The sequence below is a fragment of the Pseudopodoces humilis genome, chromosome 9, assembly GCF_049639895.1.
Source record: "Pseudopodoces humilis isolate 2021_Gansu_Grassland_sample_001 chromosome 9, ASM4963989v1, whole genome shotgun sequence".
In the NCBI taxonomy this organism is placed as follows: Eukaryota; Metazoa; Chordata; class Aves; order Passeriformes; family Paridae; genus Pseudopodoces; species Pseudopodoces humilis.
This window is the reverse complement of record NC_142208.1, coordinates 28022566-28049822: the sequence shown is the minus strand read 5'-3', so window position 1 is coordinate 28049822 and position 27257 is coordinate 28022566.

The following is a 27257-nucleotide window of genomic DNA, read 5'->3' as shown; positions in this document are numbered from 1 at the left end:
CTTGAAAATTTTAAGTCAGAGCCTAAGACACACAACTACAGGAATTATTTAAGAAAATGAAACTTAAGTTTGTGGGCAGAGCAGGTGTTATCCTTTCAAGAGTGAAAACTATTAAGCTGGACCCACAGAAAGTGATGGAGTGGCTGACAATATTGCTATGGAAGACTCCAGAATTTTTGCCTTTTGTGCTGGAGATACAATTGTTTAGGTTAACAGAAACATTAAAAAAATGTTAAGAATATACCAGCAGTATTGAATCAGTGGATTAAATCAGCTTTCACTTTTCTCAAACTTGGTCATCTGTTATTTGTTCAACCATGATGAAATATTCCATGTAAGGAGAAAAAAATTAACCACTGAATATCGGAACAAATCTGAGTAAAAACCCTGAAGCCTTCAAAATCACTTGCTAGTTCATGAACAAAATAATTAAAGTCTTGCTAATGACAAAGTATTGACATCACTGTAGCCCTGCTAGTCTAAAAATACAAGCAAGACAGAAGCAGTAAGGAAGAAGTTACCTTATATAAAGACAAATTTTTAGCCTCTCCTTGTAGCTCTTGCTTACATCTACTTTGATAAATGTGGCTAGAGCATGGAAGGTAAAATTCACCATTTGTTCAGGTGATGACAAAGCATGAGATAGATTAACACCAGTATTTCAGCTTTCACCAGCTTTCCAGCTGGTTTGCTCCCACAAACTCTGCCAAATAACTGACACAATGTGATCTTCCCCAAGTGGACATTTTTGCTCCCTCTCAATCCAGCTTTCTGCACACCCATCCCATGGCCAAGACAATGGAAGGAAAGTTTGGGTTTTTTATTGTCTTTTGGAAAAAAAAAATCCAGTGCAGAGAAGAGAAGGTTTTACCATCATCTAAGAACACCTGAAGCTACAGAAAAGCTGATCAGCATTCAGTGTCCGAGAAGGTGCACGCAAGTGTAAAACAGAACTTAAATCAATGAGGTAGAACTTCAATCCAGGAAAAAAACTGCAGGCTTAAGGCCTGGTGAAAGTTCCTGTTTCCAAAGATAACTGGAAGTTTTGTAACTGAGAAAAAAAGAGAAAAAATAAAGAAAAGTCACATTGCACATCAATGAGGGGGAAGAAAGTTCTGGTTATCTACATTGGCAGAGAAAAGGTAATTAATGAAAATCACTCACATTCTCTGGCCACTGCCAGCAATAGCTGACAAGCTAAAATTGGCACATAATGACAGGCTGAAAAATGCTGCATGTGTTGGCAGCTCTTCCTTTTCCTCTTGGTATCCTCCAGCTGCAGAATGTATTTTTAGTTTGTTTAGAGATTTTGGATTCCTCCACAGATCTCTTGTTCTTGCTTTGGTACTACAACATTGTGGGGTCCTAGCATAAGTTCCCAGGGATTTAAGAAAATAAAAAATAAAGCAGTTGTAGCTGTAGCAGGAGGTCTAATCCAGAGTAGACATTTGTGTTTATCATGTGGCAACAGCTGGACTTGTTTAAGCAGTCATCTTAAGCATGGTGAGAAAACTTGGAGCTGGCTCCACAAAGAAAATTGAGTCCTGGACCTGCAACTTCTAAATTCTTAACCATCTCATGAAGGCAGTAGTCCAGAGTTAGGCCTGAAGGGAACTGTAACCTCCTGAAAGCGTGAGCCCCAAAATTCAGGGCTGAGACCATGAACCAGGGGCAAGCACTAAGGAAAGATATGGGAGGTCTGTGCCTTATCAGTAAGGTGCAGCCAGAATTTCAGAAGAATACTTCACTTGTGAACTACAGAAACAGGAGCTTCTTACCAGGCTTGTTTACCCTCACCATCCTCAGACTCAGCATTTTTCCTATTCTTATCCCACATATCAGTGCAATTTGCTTTCCATGTCCAACAGGAACTGAAGGCTCCTCCTAAGAACACATGCTGATGTGATAGTATGAAATTTCATTAATTGTTTCAAATCAGAGCCACAAACACAACGTCCTTTAAGAAAGCTCTGTATGTGTAATAGAGCCAAATTTACCCCTTAACATCCATAAAATGCCCTGGAACATTCAGATATAAGGCTTTAGAGAAGCTGACAGAGTAATAATTAAAGCTGACTGCTCCTATTTCAGCTGAAGACACCCTGACCTTCTGTTCAGGCATGGAAAAGCTGATAGCCAAAGCATACCTAGATGGGTGCTGTGCTGGCTGTGAGGCCACAGCAGAGCCCACAGTGGAATTCCAGGGTTTTCCCCTTGCACCACGTTGTGCTGTGTAAAGGAAAACCAGCCAGCATGCTTGTGCTGGAGACCTGAAAGGTCAGTGACAAATCACCATGTAGGGTACGGGTCCTGTCTCTCCACTTTTGTTTTGTTTTCCTGAGCACACTGAAAAGAAATCAGTGAACCTACAAATGTGCTGCTCTGACCTCTTACATTGTTCCCTTGGGCTCAGACACCAGTGCTGTTATGAAGCAGCTCCAAGCTGGCATGGCATTGTGGCATTGACATGCAAATGAGCAAAGCCAATGGAATATCTTCCAGTCCTCATGAATGCTTGATTTTGATATTTTCCTCTTATTTTTTTTTTCGGTGTGGTTTTTTTTTTATAGGTTTTATTTACTTTTTGATGCTTTCATAGTCTCCCAGAATAACTTAGATGTATTTCTGCTTCAACTGCTACTTGTTTTTTTCCCAGCAGACTTAGACCCTTAGTATGTGTTTGTTTATATATACATATAGATGTGTGTAAATTCAGCTTACTTTAGGAACAGGAATATTTTAAGCATTTCAACTACAAGTAAAAGCATATGATGATTCTTTGAAATTCCTCAGTGTAAAACAACTGCAGCTGCCCCTGTCTTGCTTTAAAATCATCAGAAAATCTGAGACCTAACACCCAGCAATGATTATTCAGCTTGCATGAACTGGCAGCTTGTGCACCATCCAGGAGCAAAAAAATAATACATTTCCCCCTGCCTCTTTTGGTTCATTAGGGATGAGCCAAAAACTCAAGTAAAACTTGACTGAAACTTTTACTGCAAAATTGTTCCAGAAATGTATTTTTTGCATAGTTTAATTTGGTTTAGATCCCCCAGAGTCAAAAGCAGCTCCCCTGACCCCTTCTAGCAGCTTTCTAAATGAAAAACACTGAAATCTTCGGGGGGCTTAACTCACAATAAAGGTACAGGGCAGGCTTTACCCAGTCTTCCAAGTGCTTAAATCCAAAGTTCTGGCTGGTGCCTGAGAAGACGCTGAAGCTGTGTGCACAGTTTACCTTGGAGATGCACGTGGGGCAGCCGCACCTTTTGTGTACGGGCTACAGGAGGCTGGGAACACATTCATCTACTATGGCTGAGGCAAAAAAACTTGAGCATATTTTTTCCCCCTACATTAGACATCAGGGGACATTGTTAACAATGAAAGCAGTGGCAAAGCTCTTCTGCTCAAAGAGCTCACTGGTTTCAGACACCGTAGAGATGTAGGTTGCTGTAAAAGGTGCTGAATGCTGTTGTGTGCTGTTTCAAAGAGAAATGACATTTGTACCCTCCCAGATGCTTGCTGAGTGCCATTTCTGCTTTCTTCTACCTATTCCTCCCCGAATTGTAACTTTTTTACATTTGTTTCAATTATCAGAAGTGAAACTTGACAAACACAGTAATGAACCCCAGGCCAGGTTTCTCATGTGATCTACCACTTTGTGCAAAGACAAGAAAGAATTTTTAGAATTTGACCAGCAAAAGGACCTCAATACTAAGACATGCATTTTAAGGTTTTTCTGCCTGTTTTTGTTGGGTTTTTTGGTTTGTTTTTTTTTTTTAATGTGTATAGCAATAGATATTAAAGCACTCAGAATAGCTGAAAATTCTAACCTTCCTTAATAATAGCATTTATTTTAACATCCTTGGCTATATATAGGATCTTGAGGTTCATGTCCAGAGGGAGGGTTTGTTTTGTTTGAACCACAGAGCTGTGGTGCAGTGGTCCAGACAGTCCTAATTTTATTTAGCTTACGAAAAAACAGGAGACAAAGTGTTTACATCTCCAACTGTCTCAATAAACCCATGGATTATTGCTAATACCAGACCTCTGTGAATCTCACCCCAGGCGCAGTATTGCCATTGATTACACTGAGGTTTTCAACAAGCTGCCAGCCCATGAATTCTCCAGAGGATGAGAACAGACAAAAATAAGTGGGTGGGGTAAAGAGGAAGGGGATGTTTCAATTCAGAGGATGCTCTACTAAGCATAAATTGGCTTGAAAGAACAGGAACATAAACAACACACCACCCTTGGCAATGAGCAAGTTAGCAAACAAAAATACCCCAGGATTTTTTGTAATGGTGCCTGATAAATACCAAAATGGCCCTAGATTTCGTTTAAATGTTAAAACTGAATTTGGATCTGAAAACAAAGGATAAACATATTTCTTCTGACATTTAGTGATGCCTGATGACATGCAATTTCATTGCTTCTTCTTTATGATGTAATTTTTGTAAGTGATACCAGTTGTCATCAAACGTCATAAAAGCCAGACTTGCCTCAAGTCATCAATATTTATTGTTCTCTTCCAGCAGAGCCTGTTTCGAGTTTGGCGCGCATGGCTTTAATTGTTTAACGGAAGAGTTAAGCCCAGCCTTCCCTAGAATAAAACACCAGGCTGAGATGGATCTGCTGACATGATGCAATTGAGATCTTCAGGCAGCTGGTGCAGCAAATGCCCTTTAAAGGAAAAAAAGTAAAAAGAGGGGAGAGATGGGGATCAAGCTGGATTAGTAACAAGATACGGAGCTGTTGGCTCCTGGGTCACTCATTCGAGTCGTCGCTGTGCTGGAGCAGCCACCACCTCCTGCCACTTCACGGTCTCCACGGACCAGGGCCAGGTGTCCCCAGCATTCCACAAGGCAAAAATTAACGCCATGGTTCTCTGGAGAAGCCAGGAGAGAAGAGTGGCAAACAAACCTGCTCTGAAAGGTGAGTTTGAGACAGACCAGAGCCCCTGCTATGCTTGCCTTTGTTAAGGAGACACATCCAGCAGTACCTGGAAAGAATTCTGCTCCTTCAGCCTCTATGCTGGGCCTCAAATCCTACATATTATGGGATCATGAGGAAAAAAAACAACAAAAAATCCCCCAAATCCCACCCCCTCTCTTCTCTACTGCTTGTTCTTCCAGTGTTGTCCAAATCTCACGTGTTATAGGAAATCGTGGCACATCCCTCAGAGGCACTGTGAAGGACGCTCATCTGGAGGGACATCTTAACCCATGGACACCCATAGTACCAGCCTCTCACAGACACATCCCGACTGTTTATCTCCTTTCAGGAGATTTCCAAGTCTCCATGCCCCTCTTCTTTTGTCAAAGGGAAGAAGTTTAACTCCATGGGTGTTTCGGGTCTGACAGGAAGAAAAACTTCTGGCTATGTGCAGCCACTAAAGCACAAAAATGAACAGGAAAGGCCCATTTAAAAGAGTAGGGGGCTGGATCAGTGGAAGTTTGACAAGGAGAGGGATGAAACAAAGACAGAAAAGATGACATTTTTGGAAGAAGCACTGCAAGATTGAGCCTTTCTAGAGAGCTGCATAAAATTCACTGGAGCAGCTGAAAGCAAGGAATAAAATTCACCTGACTTGTCAGGAGAACATTGCTTACAAAACCCTGATAATCTGGCTTTTAAAGCACACTGACTAACTCACTTATGTGGGGGCACTTCTGACTGCTCACCACATTTCCTTTAACTGGGTGGTATTTATTTTTGGTTTGTTTTTTTGGTGGTGGTGGTTTTTTTGGTTTGGTTTGGTTTATTTCATATTTTTTGTCCACACAACTGGTAGAGGGAGCTTGTATAGCTTCAGTTCACATTTGTCTTTGTGAATATTTTATGCTACCACCTAGGATAACAGCACTAGATTGCCAAACCTCAGCACAGCACAGGTGCTTTACAGCTCAGATATGCCTAGGATTAGACAGGCTGAAAATCTCATGCTAGAAAGAAAAGGAAGTTTAAATTTCCAGACTTACAGTTTTAATTGGCTTTCTAAGTCTCCTCACACAAGGCATGAGGCAGACTGCATTTTGCTCACAGTCCTGCAACACAGGGAGGTTTGGTCAGGATCTATTAAAACCTGTTTTCATCACATGCTTGACTTCCTTTAGCAGTGCTCTGAGACTCCATGGTTTTCTTTATTTGTTATTTTGCATTTATCAACCCTAGGTCCTTCATGCACATTCATTAAGGAGGTCTCACAGCATGCCTGTGAAATGGGTTGCTACTTCTGCTCATTGCATTTCATACAGAGGAAAACCAAGCTGAGCAACAGCTTTGTGTGTCCCCAAGGGGGACACCAGGACATGGGGAGGACTCCAGCCCTTTAGAGGAGGCTTTTTGGAGAACATTCCCCTAGGTGCCACCTTCCTAACTGTGCCAGTGGAAAAGAATTAAACCCCTGTGTTGCTTACTGTTGCCTCTCCAGCTGTCTCTGCAGCTGTAAATCCCAGCCAGGGGCAGTGGAGCAGGTTGGTGACCTGACATGGGGACCACAGAGGGGGACAGCTGCCACCAGCCACCCACTGGAAGGGACATGGGGCTGAGCCAGGATGCCCCATATGACATATGATATGGGGAACTCCCCTTCCTTGCCCAGTGTGAGGCCAAATCCCAGCTCAAGATCCAAGACCACCAGCTCAGGATACAACCTAGCATGTTTTCAGCAAAGTCTGCACTGGGAAGTCCAAAACCCCAAAGCCATCGAGCCCAAAGTTTCTTACCCTCAGAAGTGATGCTCTTTGAAGCCTTCCTCCAGCAGCAGCTCACCTTCCTTCCAGTCTCTCCCAAACACCTTCTCTGGAGCTGTACCACATCCTGTATGACAACCCCTGCCTGAGGATGTCACCCTGCTGCCTGGAGGTGCATCAGGAGATGGCCCAGGGGAACCTGCTGGTCATCAGGGTGGCCTTTGACCATTTCCATTGGTTTCATGCTATGTATGTTATGCTCCTTGGGAAAAAGTATCTCTCCCCATCCTTGTCCTGACTCTGTGGCAAGGGCTTGACTCCAAGAAATTTCCAGCAGCTGAGAACTGAGTGCAGTGGTGATACTGTCACTTTTTTGGATTCTAAGCTATCATACAGAATTTGCTCATCCTGGAGCCTGGGAGCAATAAACTTGAATTTACTTTCAGAAATCATAAAATAGTTCTTCAATCTACTCTCATTTCCAAATTTTGAATTTTTGGTTTGTCTTTTTCTCTAGGAAATCCTGCTAGAGAAGGTAATGTAAAATACATATTTGTGTTCCTGACACATCAGATCTTTTCTAACAGAAGAAGAACGGACTGAGTAGAAAACACAGTCTTTGCTAGATCACCCAGTCCAGAAGGAATGGTACTTCTGCTACAAATTATTTTAATTTTGGCTGAATTTTTCAATTTTCTATTTCATTGCCAAACAAAATTTCTGCTCTCCTAGAGGGAGAAAAGATGGCCATTTTCTGGTGCATAAGATTTTTGTTAATTTTCAAACTCTAGTGCAACTCAAGTTACCTTGGAGAATGTTTTTTCCATGACACTGGAGATAGACCATGGAGAAATTACTTCATAAATGTCATGGAAGTGGCTGGATAAAGAGTTGTAAACATGCAGGATGTCCTTAAATGTAGGTTTGAATAAAAACATGAATTACAGGACTGCACGCATACTGCCTGCTCTTTAATGCAATGTATGGATCTGTCCTAATGCCACACTTCAGTCTAGTTCCCATTCAGTGTTTCCAGTGGTGAAAGGTCATTATGCAGATTTCTGGTATCTACTGAAGCATCATCCAGTAGAGGCAATATCTGGTGATCTCTCATTTGTTAAAACGTTCTGGGAGTACTAACCTTTACAGAGTAGCACATCGAATTTTGCGTGAGTGTTATGTGCTGCGAAGATTAATAATGTAGGCCCCGGGAAACTGTGGAGCCCACAGGGAAGAATACAGAGGATGCTTTTAGTTGATGGTGGGAATCAATGTTTTCATAGGAGGCAGAGGAAGAAATGTAGGGAGAAATTATAAATATACTCTGCACCCCCAACAGGTGTGCTCAGCCATTTGGAGTGAAGATGTATGGGAAATATTTGCTTTGTTAAAAAGAGAGAAAGAAAACTCACACTCTTCAACAAAACACCTTCTGGTAGTAGAGGAAGAAACCTGTTTTCAAATAGACCTTACATCTCCTGAAACAGTTTGTGAGCTGTCACCTGTTTGTGAAGAGACAGGTTGTCATATCCATGGGGAGCTGATGAAATGTCTTGGGATAATAAGTGGCCTTTACCAGAGCCTTTACTTAAAAAAAAAATAATTACCAATGTTAGTTTAACATTCCTTGCTTAAGAGTGCCTGGGTATCACCAAAGACAGTGGTGTTTAGTCAGGCTAAAGAGCTGTTCAAACCTGTGACTGGAGTACAGCACAAGGACGAGCAGCCAGCACAGGGCAGGCAGTGTGCTAAGAGCAAACAGCCCCTTCTGCTCCATGCCTGCAGTCTGGGGCTCAACAGGGACCTGGTGGTTCCTGATCCAGCAGTGCTTTTGAAACTGTGGGCTAATTCCCAGCTGAACACTGGAAAGTTTAGTTTGTATTGGCAGATGCTGGCTCCAAAAGGTAAACTGTGTGCCCTGCCTGTTTTAATGAAACAGACCTGTCTGTATGCACGTAACCCTCACAGCTTCTTTCAGCTCTTTGGATGGTGCTGGCTGAGTGCCAGAGCTCCACTGCCCAGCCAGCACGTGGCTCAACCCACAGCAGAGGCCGGAGCACCTCATGGTGCTGATAAAGCCAATTCTGCTGAAACACCCAGAATTTTATCTTTATCCAAAACATCACTGAGCTGGGCCAAAAATACCATTAGCTATTTCCATCCTTATCCCTAACGTTTGCACAATGGAAAAAGTGAAATGTGATGTTAAAAAAGGTTTGGGGTTCTTTTTTTCAGATGTAAGATAATAATTTGTCTGGAAAAAACTCATTCTTCTTGTCATATCCATCTTCTGTTTTGAGGACTTGATCCTGCAGAGCTCCTGGTTCCACCTCAAACTGCAAGAATTACATAATGAAATGGAAGAAAAAAAAAAAATCTCAATTTTTCCTTAACCCCAAAGTCATTGATAATATACAGTTAGACATTCTCTTTGGAAAGACATGGCCCTGGAAAAGCACCAGATATGGCATTGGGAGCTCCAGTGCTGGCCTGGAAATGTTACTCTGTTCAAGTCAGGCAGAGTGTGTGGAAGTGAGGGCTGTCAAAAAGGATGCAGGACAGAGTTTGTAATATGAATCCAGGTTTGCCACTATTCGTTAATAATCTCCTTTGCTTCTTCACACAAAGGTGTGGAGCCTTGCAGCTGAGTACACTTTATGGCACTACCCACCTTGGACAAACAATACACAGTGTAGTGCTCCTGTAAACTCCTTGGCCAAATAATCACTGGGATTCTTGTCAGTGGTCTGAAGAGGGAGGGAAAGGTCGTTCATGGAGAGAATTAGGAGCTACTGACCTCCATGCAAATATTTCTTTCTTGTACTTCCTTTGTCCTCTCTTATTTTACAACAATAAGACTGTTTTAGATGGGCAGGAAAGGAGTTGTTTGGGAATGGAGGTGCTGCATTTTGGTATGTGGGCATTTTTTTGCTTGGTTGGTTATTCTGTTGGTTTTTTTTAAGTGTATGTAATTTCACAATTAGCCTACAGCAAAAATTAGCCCTTCATGTAGATTCACACACACAAAAAATAGACTTTTTCCTGGGACTGTAGTAAACATTTTTAAAACAGACGTAGCCTGAGGTGACGCTATTCTTTTGTTTGTGTTTAGAAAGGAAAGGATAAAAAAATTGTGAAATTAATCATTCCTGAGTGGATTAAAACTGTAAATGCCTGTTAAAAACATAATCTCCAATCATATGGGCAGGTGCTGCATCCTACTATATAATAATGTATCTACCTGGAAAAATGAAGGGCAATTTCATTGACAGACATTTTCAAATCCACAATAATATACCTTACAATGAGTTAGTCAGTTTGATGCTGTGTAGCCCTTATTCTTGGAAGTAATCTTTGCTCACCAGAGCAGTCTACTGGTTTCACCTTTTACCAGCACTAAACTGGGGGGAAAATAAAGAATATATATGGATAAGTTTTTATCCTTGTTAAGATGACACATTCTCTTCAACCATTCAAGAAATATCATCCTCTCTTATCACCCTCTCAAGGTCTTCAAGTACCTACATGGGGAAGAGGTTTCTGATGGAAGAAGAGTCTTTAATCTAGCAGAAAAAGGCATAATGAGATCCAGTGATTGAAAGCTGAAGTTAGACAAATTCAAACTATCTTATCTAGGAACTTGGTAGATTCCCCATCACTTTTGAAGTCTTTAAGAAGATATCCAGTCTTGATGTAAAAGATATGCTCTAGATCAAACAGAAGTTATGGGTTTGATGCGAAAATTATTGGGTGAGGTTCTGCAGTCTGTGTTATGCAGGAGGTCAGGCAAGGGAATCATAATAGTCCCTTCTGGCTTTAAAATCTGTGAAGCCCAAACACGACTTCAATAAGGAAAAAGCAAGCCACCCTGACGACCTCTTCTGCCCACAGAACTTTAATTTTGGAAACAGAAGCTGGTTAAAGCAGTTCATCAGCCTTACCTGGACTCTGCTTAGCAGACTATTCGTAACACCTCAGGATCTTTCAAAGAAAGAAATTTAAAACCAGTCTAGTTTCTCTTTAATAAAAGAAGTTGGAAAGCACTGACTGGTTTCCCAACCAGCATATAGCTATTTCTTTTCAAACTATAAAAAATTTATTTTAAATTTTCAGAGCAAGCCTTTTATGTTGTTTGTCATAATTGTCAACATTTATTTATTTGATACTCCTTATAACATATTCCTGCAAAAGAAAAGGAATTGAACTAATTAGGTAAGATTTCTACATTTAATAGTATTTATATTGCTGTTAAATAAGGAATTAATAACATCCTATAACCACATTATTTTTATTGCCTTTCTACTTTGTAGCTAAGTTACAAAATATCTTTCAATTTGAGTCCCAGCAATACGAGTTTTCACAGCTTTATCTTGAGTCCTGATAATTTTCCTTAAATTGCCAGCTCCAGGAATCATATGAATATACAAAAACCTTGTCATTTCTTTTTTAAAAAAAAAAAACCTTTCATAGTGCTTGCCAGTAAAGTTTGAAAACGTGATACTCACTCCTCAAAAGACCTAAGCAAAGAGCTAAGTAAATAAGCACCTCCTATCCCTTTTTCATCTTATAATTTTAAGGCAAATCTCTTGATTCTGGAATTTAAACATTTGAGGCTGGCAGTCCTCAGGTGAATTGAGACTTCTCCCATGGGGAAGGAAAATCTGGCTGGGCTAGAAAGGACCACCACAGTTTAACTGACTAGGCTTAAAAACACTTATTTTTTATAAATAACGTTCAATCTAAATCAAAGAGCTGAACACAAGATGAAACCTTGGAGAATCTAATGGCTTGGTGCAGAGCAGGGACTTGGTGTGGCTTCTCTGACAGCACATTTCTGTCTCTGGTTTGGTTTGGAGGGCAGCCACTCAACTGGCCCTTGGGGCTGCGATGATAATTTGGGCAAGGATGCAGCAATACACACCACAGCCCTGTGCCATTTCTGCACCACTGGCAGCATCAGCCAGATGTTTCCTCATTGTGGTCTTAAAGAAGCTAAAAGCAGTTCTCTGAAACACAAAACAATTTATTGGTGTGGGGCTGCTGCCACTCTTCATGCAGGATTTGGGCAGGGGGTCAGTCCCCTTCACTGCTCCTGTAGGTGTCCAGGCGTGTGTGGGGCAGCGCAGGGTGTGCCCACAAAGTTCTGGGGGTCATCACTGGATGGGAAGGGGTCTGTGGAAGCAGGAGAGGCTGTAGGTTGCAGGAGAGGGTGGTAATGGGACTGTCCCCACATCGGGGCTACAGACACAGTGCAAGATCTAGGTTATCAAACCTTTGTTTGAAGGACAGCAGCGTGAATCAGCAGCAAGGGGGGCAGAAACTCAGGGCTTAAACACCTTCAATGGCCATGTGAACCTGCTCACACTGGCAGCAGCAGGGCCTCCAAATGGGCTGTGGTGCAGAAGGCATGTGAAAAATGGCAATAAATGTAAAAGCCTCTTTAAAATCTCCAGTCCTTGAAGAGGCATGGACACCCTGCCAGCTATCCAGCTCTTTTCTATTGTCATCTCACTCCAAACTGTCACAAGATGTCAGTGTTTTCAGATACTCCTGCTATGGCTGAGCAAACAGCCTCTCCACACTGCCTGGCTGACTTTCAATGACATAAAATTCATCCATAAAATTGAGCCATAAGGTTCTCAGCAGAGTGGCAGTATGACAAAGAAACTTGGCGTAGGGGCCACATCGGCCTCTGACAGTGGGATCAAGGTGCAGTTGCAGTTTATCCTTGTCCCTGGGATAGCTGAAAGGCACCTGGGTGCCCAGGCTGAGGTGGTGAAGCTTATGAGCATCACTGAATTTAATACAGCCCTGTTTTTGAACCAAATCTCTTTTTTTTTCCTCCCCTTGAAAAATTCTTCTAGTGTATTCTGGAATGTGAAGTTTATTTTAGCTGGTAAATTCCTTAATCCCAGGTTTCCCTGCACAACACACCTGTCACGATGTCCTCTGGTGGGTAGTTCAAAATCCTGCCTATTGGCATTTTCCAAGTTCCTTTTGCATCCAAACTCCTTAATCCAGACCCCTCTCTTCACCCATATATACACAGAAGGATTTTCAGGGACGCCAAGTCATCCCCTCTTCCCAGAAAATATAACATATGCAATATCTTATCCCCTGCTGTTACTCTGAGGCAAGAGAGTTATAAAAAATGGTGGTTTGTGTTGAGAGCCCTGGGCTTTATCTTCCCAGTGAGCTGTTATTTCTACTAATGTTAAAAATCCACTTGTAAAATTTAAGAGAAACACCTTCATACAAAAGGCATCCACAATTACAGAGCTATCTTCAGTGTCCCTATAAAACTAACACCTGGGTTATAAAATCAATGTGGGATCCTACTTTGAAAGCTTTGAATTACCATTTTAAGTAGTCACTCATTGCCATCATCTAAATAAGAATATCCCACTAGGCAACAGACAGACTCCAGCAGCTGGATAACACTAATGTCCCCTTGTCACACCAGACCTTCCTGGCAGTATTCAGTGAGTCCTGCAATGGGGACAAATGGTGCTCTATAAGAATTTTTTCCTATCTTCTTTATGGCAGCTTTGTCCTTTTCCAGACCCAGAGTTTGTTTGTTTTTTTTTTAAAGGCCTTTGTGGAGACTGTGATAATTAGCATAATTTCAGACGGGTGTATGTTACCGGGGCGGGGGAAAAACACCTGGCATAGAAAACTCCTAGGAAAAATGAATAGGTTACAGTAATGTTTGCAGCTCAAACAGATCCATCTGAGTCGAGCCTTTTGTGTTAATACCAAGGTGTTTATTTCAGAGAGATGCTCTAGGTAGGCTGTCTCTGTATGAGACGGCTGATTTATGCCACGATTGTTTGCCACCAGCGGTCCTGCTGCCTCACAAGCCACACCCTTTGCTGCCATCCCGAGGTTTGGATTTGATTTCCCTTGAGAAAGAAGCTTGTGTTCACATTCCTATCCACCTGTGTTGCCTCAATACAGCATTCTATGTTTCCTGCTTTTTTTACCCTCCCCTCCCCACCCCTGCGAATTTGCTCTCATTGAGTGGCATGAAGAAAAATAAAAATAAAAAAAAAGACCACCTCCTACTAAGAGGACTAAGACCTGGGGAGCCAGCGAAGAGGAGAGGCCGTTGCCTCTAAAGTTCAGAAATAAAAAAAAAAATGACTTGTTCTTTTGAGCTTGCTGTTCCCTGATGTGACACTGTGATCAGTATCAAATGCTTGGTGGCAAGGATTTTTGTCAAGCTTTCCCAGCTAAAATAGATTTAACCTACCAGTTGCTCTTTGTGGGTTTAACAATGTGTGTGACAATAAAGGGCTGCTGCCGCTGCATTGTTAACACATGAATAGTCCCGGTTCTCTGTATTTACTATTGTGCGCTGCAGATTTCCAGGAAGGAGTGTTTGGCTCTGGCTATTGATACATGTCCTGTTTTGCAGAAGGAGCTGAATCAGCCCCTCGGTGATTAGTTGATGTGAAGGGGCAGTTAGAATTTAATTGAAATTAAGGAAAGCACCCGATTGCCTTTGAACTGCTCTCTGGGCTTTCTCCCTTGCTCAGAGGTGGCGTGCCTGGGTTTCACACTTCGCTGTCACAGCCTTGGCACCTGAGGAGTTCACCCTGAGGGCAGGAAACTTGAAAAAATGCCAAAATCAAGGAAGAAATCTATTCCTTGACAGCAGTTTATGGTTTGTTCTTGGCTAGGGCTGGCCAGCAGCGCTATGGACAAGAGGAAGAGGCAAGGAGAAAGAAAATGATGCACTCTGTTCCTCCAGGAAAAGCACCGTCAGACAGGTCTGAATGAGAGGGAAGCTGCAAGAACCCCCATGGTTACTTCTGGTGACTCCTGTGCTTGTAGTTTGTTCTCATTTTATGCTACACAGCACCACGAGCGCCCAGCTGGGGCTGGGCTGGCTGGAGAAGGATGGTGAAGGCAGGAGGGCTGGGCGGGATGAAGCAGGATGCTGCAGCATCCCAGGGTCCGTCAGGGGGGTCAAAAACCCCTGCACAATAGTGGAGGTGTGTTCCCACCACTGTGCCCTTCTTCACTCACCTGAAACACCCTCACAGCCCGTGAACCCTGGCCAGTGCCCTGAGTGTCCCCTCAGGAGCAAATCTCAGCAATACCTTTTCTCCATCCAGCCTCAGCGAGCCCTTGTGGGCAGTGGGAGCCACATCTGGCTCTCCCCTGGATGGCAAGAGCCAAATTCAGTCTCAGGTGACCCAGAGTCAACCCTGGGCAGGAAAGGAAAGTTGCACTCAGGTGCTGAATAAAAAAAAAGGAAAATCCCCAAAGGGTGAAACATCCCTCCATCCTGGAAGTGATCTTTGTCGGTGTTTCTCCTGGTTTCATTTCCGTAACAATCAGACACTTATTATTAAATCAATGCTGCTGGGGAAATGGAGTTAAATTAAGGGAGATCAGAGGCAGGAACGGAAGCGATGTCTATATAAATATCTGCCTATATTATATAGAGTACTGTAGTTAATCAATCCTGAGAACAAAGAGCTTGGCTTGAACTAAGGAACAGCCCCAGCCAAGTGAAGGAGCCCTGCTGTGGTAAGCAAGCAAACAGCGCTATCGACAAGGAAAATGTTTATAAAGACTTCTCTCCCACTGAAAGAGTTGAAAAACAAGGGTTTTCAGCCCCTGGGGCAAGCACTGCTCCCCTGGCTCTTTGGGCAAGCGCTCCTCTGAAGGTTAGTGAGCACAGGAGCCAGATGAGGGGACAGCAGCTTCTCTTAACTGAGGCAAAAATCTTATTGATTATACGTTCAATAAAAGGTCAAAACTCCCTTTGAGGGTCACCACAGTTGCAGTAAAGCTTTTCCCAGCCCCAGCTCCTCTCCCTGTCTGTGGATTGTTTTGTGCCAGTCTCTCCAGGTGGACACCTGGGGTAAAAGTGAGCTGCAAATGAGCTAATCATCATTAATGTGTCGGTAGAACCTACCAGCCTGACATCCCTCCTAATGGCTGACAAATGTCAGGGTGACTTGTATGCTTTTTTTGTTAATTGAATTGGTTAATTAGGTCCCAGAGGCCTGGCTGCTAATTGTGAGCTGCGGTGGAATATGGGTTTTAAAAAAAAAATGCCACAACAACAAAAAAAACAAAAACCCCCATAAAATCCGATGCAAGGAAGTTAAAACAAAAGGGAGAGATGGGAGGAAAATAACAACCCCCCCCTCAGTCACTCATTCACTCACATGCACACACAAAACCTCCTTTGTGTTCTTTACAATCTGTACAGTTACCTTCGCTTAATTTCTGACCTGCCACATGCTACTGCCTTCTTGATGTGTTTTTAAAAGGAGGGTTAGAGAAATTCCAAATCTGCCTTTTTGACGAGAGCATCTGCTCAGTCAGAAATACAGTCATTAATTTTCTGCCAATTAGCAAAAAGAAAAAGAGGGAGAGAGAGAGGGAAAAAAAAAAAAAGAAGAAGAGGGGAAAAAACCCCTCCAGATTTGCATCTTAATTTGTTACTTTGTAAAGATGTTGGTTTTTTTAAAAGTTAAATACTCCCTCCGGTTTGCCAGCCATAGAAAGTGAAGAGATGATAGCAACTTCCCACCAAGAAAAGGCAATTAATCATTATATTTTGCACTTCTGTAGCAGCTTTCATCCCCTGATCTCAAAGCGCTTTGTGAAATTATTGTATTAAGTCTCCTGCCAAGCCCCGGTGAGGGTGGCAGTGTACCAGCAAACTCCTTGGGGCCAAGGTGGTCTTAATCTGCGTCTGCTGAAATGTGCCAAGGACACTAATAAACTTTACAGCAAATAATTACTAGTCTACCTGTTTCAGTGAGGGCTAGGCAGAGGCTCAAGGAGCACTTGGGGGCTTCTTGGAGCAATACAACCTTGAGCTGGAGGGAACATCTTGAACCACCTTCCTCTAGTCTCAGCATTCCCATTCATTCTTTACTGTTCAGGAACCAGCTTCTCCTCTGTTCAAAATACCCCACAGACCATGAAAACCACATCCACTCTGAAACGAAAAACTTGGGAATTCAACCATTTCCTTCCAGGCAAAAGCTGAAAAACTGATGCCCAATCACTTGAAATATCTTTTCAGAAATGACGCCACTTTGCCCCATGTCTCAGCCTTGAAAACTTTTCTGTTCTTTTCTACCTTGCTAAAAGAAAATTAATTTTGTTTCAAAAATCAAAGGTATTTCTCCTGAATGAATGAAATGACGGTCTTGTTGTTCATGGAATTTGCTTTGTTTGTTAATCAGATTATTCCCTCCATAACTGATTTGTGCAATTTTAAAGCAACATGTCAAAATCCATACTTTTCTCCAGAAAAGGTAAAAAGGTCTGATTATCATTGAATGATGATTGCTCCTACAATAGCCTTTTCCTGAGCAGGTACTGATGTGGGAAACTTAGCTGTTTGACTGTTTCCATGTGTATCTTGGATATTTTTCTTCCTTCACATAACAGAGGGATCCCATTGACTCGGAAAACAGGAATCTGGGTGGTTGATCCCCGGTGCTATTCCCTGTGCAGACTTGTGGCAGCAGTCAGTTTGCCTCAGTTTCCCCTTTCCCCCTCCCTTGGTCAGGGCTGGATGGTGGCCCCAGGTGCCTCCTTGGCCAGCCAGGCAGGTGCCCTTCCTCCCCTCTCTCTGCTCACCCCAGACTGCCACAGGCACCTGGGGGCTCTCAGGAGGGGCAATTTGTGGATGCTGGCAATGGCCTCGCAGCCCTCTGGTGAAGATAAAATACGACGATTATCCTGCTCGCTTCCCCACCCCCCTACCTGTCGGATAGCAAAGTTGCCTTACGAGTTAAAATAAATTGCCTCACGCTCCCCACTGAAAGCATTTTGACTTTGTCTTGAATCGCGTATTCCAGTAGTCATTATACTTCAGCTCCTTCTTCTTCTTCTTCTTCTTAGCATATGACATACATAGCAGTTCAAAAGTTGCAGCGAGCTGCTGCCAGGTCACATTCAAAGGAAAGTATCTGGGAAGCTGGCAGCTAAAAGTATCTGATAAGTTGGCACTGTTACTGCTCAGCAGGAGGAGGGAGAAGTGAAGGAAGGAAGGGGAGGGGGAGCCAGGCATGGGGGAGCAGGGAAGGGGAGAGATTCAAAGGGCTTTTGTTTCTGGATCAGATTCTTCCAGACTCTGAAACTTTTGCAGAGATGTATGTGCCAGGGATTTTTTTTTTTCCCCCTTCTCTTCCTCCTCTCCATAGTTTAATGCATTAAAATAACCTATTAAAAGGTCTATATTTGCTTTCAAGCAGACTCTGAAAGGCGCTCAAGAAGTCACTATTAAAACCGGCGCTGTGCTTTGCAGGCGAAGGTCTGTGGTGAGGAGAATAAAGCAGAATTGATTAGCTGCTCCGACTTTGCCAGCCTCACAAAGCCTGCGGTGTGCCACAAGTTGCTAGAGAACAGATCAGCAGCTTCTAACCAGCCCTCCTGTACACAAGGGTGCGTCACTTTGAAATCCAGCTTGGCTCTGCAAAGCCTGCCTGGCCCGGCATTCCCTCAATGTCCCCACATTTCCCACTTCCCCATGTCCTATTTTCCCCCTTTTTTGAATCATTTGGGAAGAATCCAAATTAAACCATGGTGGCATTGCCTCTGAACCCAGAGAACAAAACACCCTCCTGGGTGGCCGTGGAGGGTGTTCGATCCGAGGAAGCCACGAGACCCCAGTGCAAACGCCACGAGTCTTGCTCCTGGCTACCTTATCAACAGTGAATACTACAACAAACAGACTGGAAAATGTTGGAAAACGCTGCAAATGGCCAAAAGCGTAAAGCCAAGGCACAAAGGTAACGAGGGGATGGAAGCCCTTGTGTTCTGCATAAAATGATCTTCTCCGCACATTTGAAATTAGGGGATGGTGTTCATGTCATGCCGTGCATCAATCTGACAATCCACCCCTGAGTAGTCATTGTCATTATACCACGGGTCACATTTGTTACAACTCTATTAATGTGTATGAAGTTACTTCTAGTCTAACACTGGTCTAAGAAAATCAGGCTTAATTAGATTCTCCTTGTAATTAAATGCAATTTATTCCTATGCTTTGTGTTATGCTTCTGGCTTGCCCATGCTATTGTCTGTGCTATTATTAGAAATGTATTTATGAAAGGTGTAACAACTGTGTAAGAGCTGTGTTTTTATCCAACATGCAATTAGCTTTGCTTGTACCATCCCCAGCACAGCAGGGCCTTGGCCCCTGAATGCTGCTGGTGTTGGGAGTACTGCGCAAATGAAGAGAAGGCACAGGCAAGTTTTATCTCATTTGCCTTGGTGGGTTAAGGTTGCATCAGATAAAATCAGGCTGAGGCTCTGTGTTCCATGCTTAGGCCTACAACTCTTCCCAAGGAAATCTTTCACTAGCCCTGACTAGTGACTAACTTCAGCTCTGCTTTTTCAGAGGTCTGCACATGATTAACCCAGCCTGTTAAAAACAGGGCCACCGACTCTAACAGAGATGAGAGCCACAAGATAAGCATGTGTCAGTGCTTTAAGGGTTCAGACTCTGTGCTATTCAAACCCGTGCAGCTCAGAGGGAAAACACCCTTTTCCCCCCTCACAGTTATGCCAACAGCTGCCGGAGGTAGAAGGAGAAGAACGTGTCCAAGGAGATACGGGGCTGCAGAAGCAGGTTCACATCAACAGTTGCTCTGTCCCTCACCAAAAATTCCCAGCCACTGAGTTTTCATTCCTTGTTTTCAGGGAAGCATTTGCCGAATGGTTCTTCCATGCCTACTGAAGTCAATGGAGTAAATTGAAAATAACCCAATACCTTCAGTAATTTCCATTTAAATCAGTGGTAAACTAGGTGTAAAGGCCAAGCCAGGTCTCCCTTGCTGCTACTTAAAATAGTTTAATGGAGGGGAAACACCTTTGCAGGTGAGCTGGCTCAGGGAGAGAGTCTGAAGCAGATTGTGGGAACAGTTATTTTCCCCACCACCACCTGTGTTCTCAAATAACCTGATTATTCTCATTAGCGCTGCATTCGGACGGCTGCAAATGAATAAAAGAAAGCAGGGGCAGGAGCGGGTAGTAAATCCTCCATATATGAATATGATGAGGAGTTTAGGCAGCTCCCTCCCACTCCTGCTAAAAAAAGTTTTAATCTTGGCTGCTCCATGCATATTGACTGGCTGCATATTGACACGCCACCTGCTGAGGCTGCTTCAGCTATTGATAACCAATGCCATCACGCCTAAAGTTCAAACACCGACCGGCGGCTTTCATGTTTGTAAACAGTATTGATCTGCATAAATCAGCCTGCCATTAGACTGCCGGATTAAACAAGGACGAAGACAGAACATTTGTGAGATTAAATCCGGAAACAGTTAATTAAAAGCTGAGCAATAAACCCAAGCTGTAAACAGCAGGCAATTAATTCAGGCATCTGTAGATCTATGCGCGCAGTCCTGCGCCGCGTTCCTGCCTGTGCCCCACACCGGTCCCTGTCCCACCTGCCACCTGTCCCCAGCCTCCCACACCCATCACCAGGACCCATGCTGGACTGCTCCCTCACCACACTGCTGCAGAAGGGGCTCTGAAAAGTAATCTTGAGATGTAGGGACATTTTTCTGTCAGGAAGGGGGAGAGGGAAGCCCTCTGGGCTTTCCTTGTGCACAGCGTGGTTGTGTTGCAGTGGAAGACCTCACACAGCTGCCTTGTGAGCAGAAATGGTCCAGACCTGGGAGAGGAGCCAGGGATTCCTCTGGTCTAAATAACTTTTCTGACACTGACCCTTGCCATGTGGCCTCAGGGTCATCACTCCGGTGTTTCACTTCTGTTTCCCCCTCAGGGTCATCACTCCGGTGTTTCACTTCTGTTTCCCCCTCAGGGTCATCACTCCGGTGTTTCACTTCTGTTTCCCCAACTGCAATGGAGAAGAAAAGGCCTGGGCCTCTTTAATTCAGCCAATACTCTCCAGTGACAAACAACCCATTTAATGAAACAGAAATTTCTGTCATTTACATAAATTTTCATTTTTGAGACAAACAAAAAAAATCCCGGCTCACTGATCACAAAAAAATAACCAGCAAGGTTTGAAGATTTTCAGATTTTCATCCCCTTCTTTCCTTCATGCTTTCTCATGAAAAAATGAGAAAGAGAAAAGAAGGAGAGAATTAAGACTGCCTAAAAGAGGAAGGAAAAGTTCATTTAACTAAAAGAAAACAAGTAAATGTGGATAAAAATAAATGCAAAAGTTATTTTTAATGCTCCCTTGAAAAGTTTCCCACATTTTCTAACCAGATCTGTTAGTTGCATGTCGTCAATCCATGCCTTATAGAATTACAGTTAAGTTGGCTTCATTACAGATGATTTAATGGTTATTTTATACTGCATGTGGAGAACTTGTAGGCTCTAAAAACAGTGCAGTGTGACTGAGTCTAAAACTGTGTGGGATTCATAGGGCCACACCCCTCACAACATTCAAGAAGGATGTGCATTCCCCTACCAACTTTGCTTTCAGAAGTGGGGAATTAGGGCACAAAAATATTATGGAAAACCAGGAAATGAAGTCAGACCTCTCAAAACCTTGTCCAACACCATGACCAATGAGCTATGACTAGCAGCAAGCAGTGTGAACTGTCAGCAGATCTGCACTAGCCCCAGGGGCTGTTCCGCTGGGCTTTTCCTGTCCTGGTGCTTCCTACACAGTCTCATGCTGATTTTATAGAGGGGAATTGAATCCTGTTATTTGTAGATGGGCAGATGAATGTTTCTTACAGGGGCTGGCTATACTCCTACAAATGGTCCCAGGGGATTGTAACTGACAAGAGTGGATGGCAGAAACATCTCACTTCTCCAAAGGTGCATTTGTGGTGGCACCAAAGCTAAGGCTTCATCCACCTATGGCTCCAGGAACATGGTGTGCTCTGCTAGGTGAAATACCTGTATCTTAGAACCCACATCCATTTTCCAGGCACAATCTAAATCACAGCAAACTACTCCCATTGAGATTTTCATTTAAATAATTTTCTGTCTCATGGGAAGAAAGAAAAAAAAATACCTAACGAGCAGCCCTTGAAATTAAATGCCTGTTACTCATCTTTCTGCAATGATGTTCTGAGATCATGTCCCTAGTCCTCTGCTCTGGACCATGGCAGGAAAATAGTAGAAAAATTACTTTTTTTAGTAGGGATTACAGTTGCCTATCAAGTGTATATGCAAATAACACACAAAAGGAAGACTGCACAGAAGGTGAATGAGAGCTCTTTCTTTGATACCCAGTGTTAGGAATTGGTATCATCACATGAGTAGTTTTAAAATGTTGACCAGGCTTCAAGGGCATAGTGAGTATTATTTTTGTAATAAATGTGAGATTTTCCCGGTCTGCAGAAACCACCCTACTTTAGTAAGCAATGCTTGTGCTACCAGCATCTCACCAGGTTTCATGAAAGGGACAAAAACCAACCCAAACTAACCCAAAAACCAGGTCAAAAAATACCCCAAGACAAATTAAAAAAATCAAAAAGATCCTTATTTTGAAAAGTTTAAAGTTTCTTTAAAAGCTGCAAAAAGCCAGCTTGCAGCATAATGCCAGGATGCTTCACTGGTATAGTCAAAGAGCTCTGAGGAGGAAGGAGAAAAATGTTGCTGTGAAAAGCACAGAGTGATTCTGGTGGTATAACTGGAAATGACTTCAACATTTTGAATAGGAGTTTTGATACTACTGCTAGTTTGTGTGATGTCAGAGCTGCTGCCCTAAACCTCTGGATATCAGCATATACCTTCAGCATGGGCAACAGTAACTCCAGGAGACACTGTCACAAGGTACAGCACTCTGGAGCAACTATCAAAGCCAATGGCAAATAAAGAGTACAAAACACATTTGACTTTTCATACCATTTGAATTTGATCTTTTTGATTTCCCCATTTTCAAGAAAGTATCTGGAGTCCTCATAGATACCTCTGCACAGTGACTCAGAGCATCAGTGATGGGAGCAGGCTGGTCAGTACAAAGGATGTGTCTGTTCTGCTCCCTGCTCTACAGAGACCAAAGCTCCCCTGGAAGAGCCTGGCTGGAAGTCAGAGGCTCAGCCAGCAGTGACTCCTTCCTTCAGTCACCCCCTGAAGTATGTGCCCAGGCCATGTGGGGCTGTGAGCTATTTGTTTAATGAACAGAAACCCACGTGCTGGGAAATTAACTTTTACAAGTCCATGTGTTGACAAATGTGGTACAAATTGCTGTTGTCAGCAGTGACCTGTTTCTCCATACTGGCCCTGCCCAAGGCCTTCAGCTAAAGGGAGAAGACAGGTCAGGGCTGTGTTTCAGACCTAATAAGCCTCAGCCAGTCACTGGCTTTGCTTTTGGCATCCCTGACATGAGCAGCATTTGGAGAATTCAAGTATAATGTTAAATCATGAAATCATTTTAAAACAACCTCTGAAAATCCCCAATCTGGTGACAAGACCTGGCACTGCTCTGGATGGTCAGAAGGACATTGTACTGGACAGGAGGGGAAGGTGTAGGGGCTCAGCAAGGCTCAGACCTTTCTCCCTTCTCATCCCATCCCCAGGTGCTGTGACCACACACTAAGCCAGAGCCTTGTTTCTTTGACACATCTTCACTTAGGGTTGAAGACTGTGTCCAATTCAGGATCAAGAGTAGCAGGGGGCAGCACAGCCTTTGAAGACCCCTCTACTTGGCCTTCCTCCAAGGTTTTATTACTATTTATTACCTCATGTTGCTATTACTGGTATTTAATGATATTATTTTGGCACTATAGTTGCACATCAGACATCTGTCCTGAACCAGAACCCTACTGTATTAGATGCTGTACAACTCCATGGGAAAAATAAATGCAGAACTTGTCCTCAAAGCTCAAAGCCTAAATACAGTTCAGCATTGCAGCCTTCTGCCTTCATTCAGAGCCTTGTTTTTATCCTCCTGGATTCAGCTTGGAAATTCAGGTGCAAGGACTGGGCTTTCTAATAAAAACTCAAGTACCACCAGGAATGATTTCACAGGTATTATGAGCCTGCTGCCTGCAATGCCCAGTGGAGCTCAGCCACGTTCACCCACAGTGGAGCAAAACCTCTGAAATCAATAGGTGTTCTTACCTGGGTAGGGTCAGGCTCAGGATAAGACAGTTCAGGTGTTTGAAGAAACAGCAGAGAGTAAAGGATGCTGCTGCTCCCCAAAGGCCATGAATAAACTAATTCCTCTTTTATAAATGGCTTTCAGTCCAAAGAACCAGATCTGTTTAAATTACATTGTACATGTCACGGTATGTGAAAACCTGATCAAATCATATGGAAATAACTATTCCTTAACTATTCCTGGAACACCCAGGTCTTCTGACATCACTTCCTTGAGAAATACATCCAATTAATTCTGCTGAGAAACCAAAAAATGGATGGGGGAGGAGGAGGAAAGGAAAAGAAAAGCCCTGTCAGTGGAAGGTCAGAAATGTCTGCAGGTGGAGATTCTCTTTTTCTCTTTTTTTTTTTTTTTTTTCTTTTTTTTTTTTTTTTTTTTTTTCTTTTCAGAATTGTTTCAACTCTTCAGCATAGAGGAAGGAAGGATGGCCTGGTGGATAAAGGTAGAGGAACTGTTGACAGCTCAGAGTTGGCCCCTGTTCCACTCTGCTGCAGACATCCTGTGCAACCCTGAGCAAGTCATCACCTCCCAGTGCCCTTCCTCCTCCCCTCCAAAATATTTACCATATTTACATATTTCTGGGAAGGACACATGGCTTGGGGCTTTTTCCTCTCAAAGTTTGGAAGGGTCTTGCAGAGTGAGGAGGGAAAAAGCACCAGGATCCAAACTGCCAGCCAGCAAATGTTGGAGCTGCATTGTGCCCTGCAAGGGAAGCAGAGCTGAGGAGCTGAGCTCTTTCTCTCAACCCCATATCCTGATGTTCAGCCTGCTCTAGGGGTGCTTTTGAGCAGAGACAATGCAACGTGACTTTGCTTTTGGTAGTTGTGTTCAGCAAGATAAAAGATGGATCAAGACAAAATATGTTCAGCAAAATCTATGCCTGAGCAGCATCGGGGCACAAAACTTTCTGAGCAAGGCAGGATTCTGTGTACCTCTCCACAAAGTAAATACTACCATATGTGCATTAAAAGGCTCCTATTATTTACAGAGTGCTGACATGAAACCCCCTGAAAGAGTTAGTATTTTGTTAGGTAAACGTTTTTCCCTCTGAGCATTTTCCTCTTCTCCCTCTCCCCTCCCCCTCACCCAATAACTTACAGATGTTAGAACAATAAATTGAATGAATAGTTTCCCACACTGGAATGCCTGCATGCTGAAGAATGCATAAATGATTTCTGGCCAGTTTCTGACACTGATCTACAACTACACTGCATATATTCTGTTGCTCTTGTATCAAGTCTTGAGCTGCTCCCTGCCAAGAATTAAGTGCTTGTTCCATAAACCTGGTGTAGATTATCACTTAGCTGTATAGATGTATCTAATAGAATTAAATAGTTTGGCTCCTGACCAGTAACAGATGTGCTACATATAATGCAATAATAATGAGACTGAAAGCACCATGTTATGCCAAGGGAACGTTGTGAGATATCTCACATTTCTTCTGTTGCCCAGTCAAAGCTCTGTGAAAAGTAAATCGAAAGTCCCATGTTTATATGAATAAAACAAGTTTTGGCTTCCTTCTTTTTTCATTTTAATCTTACAAAGGGTTTGTTATCCAGCCCATGCACAAAGGCGAGCAAGGGGCCAGCTTTCGTTACGATGGAGCAATGGATTTTCTTTACCTTAGTTTTATTTTTCACTAAAGTTCTCCTGTAACTTAAATGGTTATAATAAAATAACGTTGAACCAAGACATAACTATCTGCCTGGGACACATGTGACCACAGAACTTGACCCTTTGGGGACAGAATGTGCTGGGTAGGAGGCAGAAGAGCTCAGCTCTACACATAAGCTGACCTTTTATTTTCTGAAATAAAATTTAAAAATAAAATAAATTAACAAGTCAAATCATAATCTTGGGATGAACTGTGTATTTCCTACAAAGCACCTGAGTTCCTTCAGATTTCTATTGCAGGGGAGGTTCTGAGTACCCCAGCAGTGAGGTTCTTCCTATCTTCTGCAGGGAAGGGAAGGGAGGAAATGCCCTGGAGGCCAGGTGCCCGTGTGGAGAGTCTTGCCAGCAGACAGCAGAGGTGCCATGGCCACATCCACCTTCCCACACCGCCACTGCCTCACTCAGGTCACAGCAGAGCTGCACAGATGAGCAGGGACACTGGTGGCAGGGATGTGACCTGCCCACCAGCTGGAATGAACCTGCATTGTCCACCACTGTCCTTTTGATCAGCGTTGCAGATTCCTGGTGGCGGGGCTGGGGGAAGAAACTGCCCCACCTGAACCCGCCACAGGACAGGTGGGAGATTCCTCTGGAAGGTGCAGAGAAGGTGCCAAAACAGCTCTTGCTGGATGCTGGCAATGGGCTGTGTTGTTTCTGTTCTTTAAGTGTGGGCATGGTTAATGAGAAAGTTGTGAAGGGAAGCGAATTCCCCGAGTGCCTGACAGTTTCAGCCTTTCCTGACCCGTGTCGGTCTGGGTACAGACAGAGTGGAGCACAGAGACTGCACTGCACGGGCAGTCCAGGTTACAGATGAATATCAGGGCTCCAAGATGTTATTGTTAGATCTATCAGCTGTCTTTGATGCCCTGAGGTATTGTTGAGTTGCTTTTGATCCTCGGCAAGAATAGATGGGACTGTGCTCTGCTCACTTTTCCCTGAGCTTTCAGAGAGATCTCAGAAGGTAATTTTGGATAACTGCCCCAGTTTATTGACCTTCAGGGAACACTGCCTGGTGTTTCATCAGTAATGTACACAAAAACAGTGGGGGTGATTAATGAATTGATACTTTTTTTGTAATTCTCTTGGACAGACAGAGCTATTATTAGCATTGGACAAGTGCCTCTGATTATATATATTCTGTGGCCATCCATTCAAATGCAACATGGAAAGGCCAGGCTGTCATGGCAATACTCAGACAAAACCAGTCTCCCCAGCTTCAGTGGGAAGACCACAGAGGAGAATGATAAGAGGGCTGGTGTGGTAACAGAGAGGAGCTGGCCCCTTGGGAAAAGAAGTTGAGTTGGCATTCTCTTATTGCTAGAGCCTGCATTCGTGCCCTGGAGATGATGATGCAGATGAACAGATGTAACTGCTCCTTCTCCCTGCTTCATCCTTTGAAGGGAAACACTCTGGGTGACAGGAACATGACTGTGACCACTTTTTAAAGAAACAGTTAAAGAAAATTCATGCAAAACTGGATCCCCGGAGTTATGACTGACAGCAACAGTGGGGCCAGGACCATGAGATTCCACCACATGCCTGATTAAAGTGAAACCACCCTGCTTGATTTTTCAGGATCAAATGGCTGTAATGCATTGTACAGACCAAGAACCAATATTCTGTGGTGAGAAATTCTGGAGCAGGCATCAGACTCAAACGATGCTTACAGATACTTCCAAGGGACAAGAAGCAGCAGCAGCAACTAAATTTGGCAAATAAATTATTCACCCAACTCCATTAAAAGCAAAAGAAAGGGATAGAAAATAACCATCTGACAAGCAAGGAAAAGCTCAAGACCATAATCCTCCTTA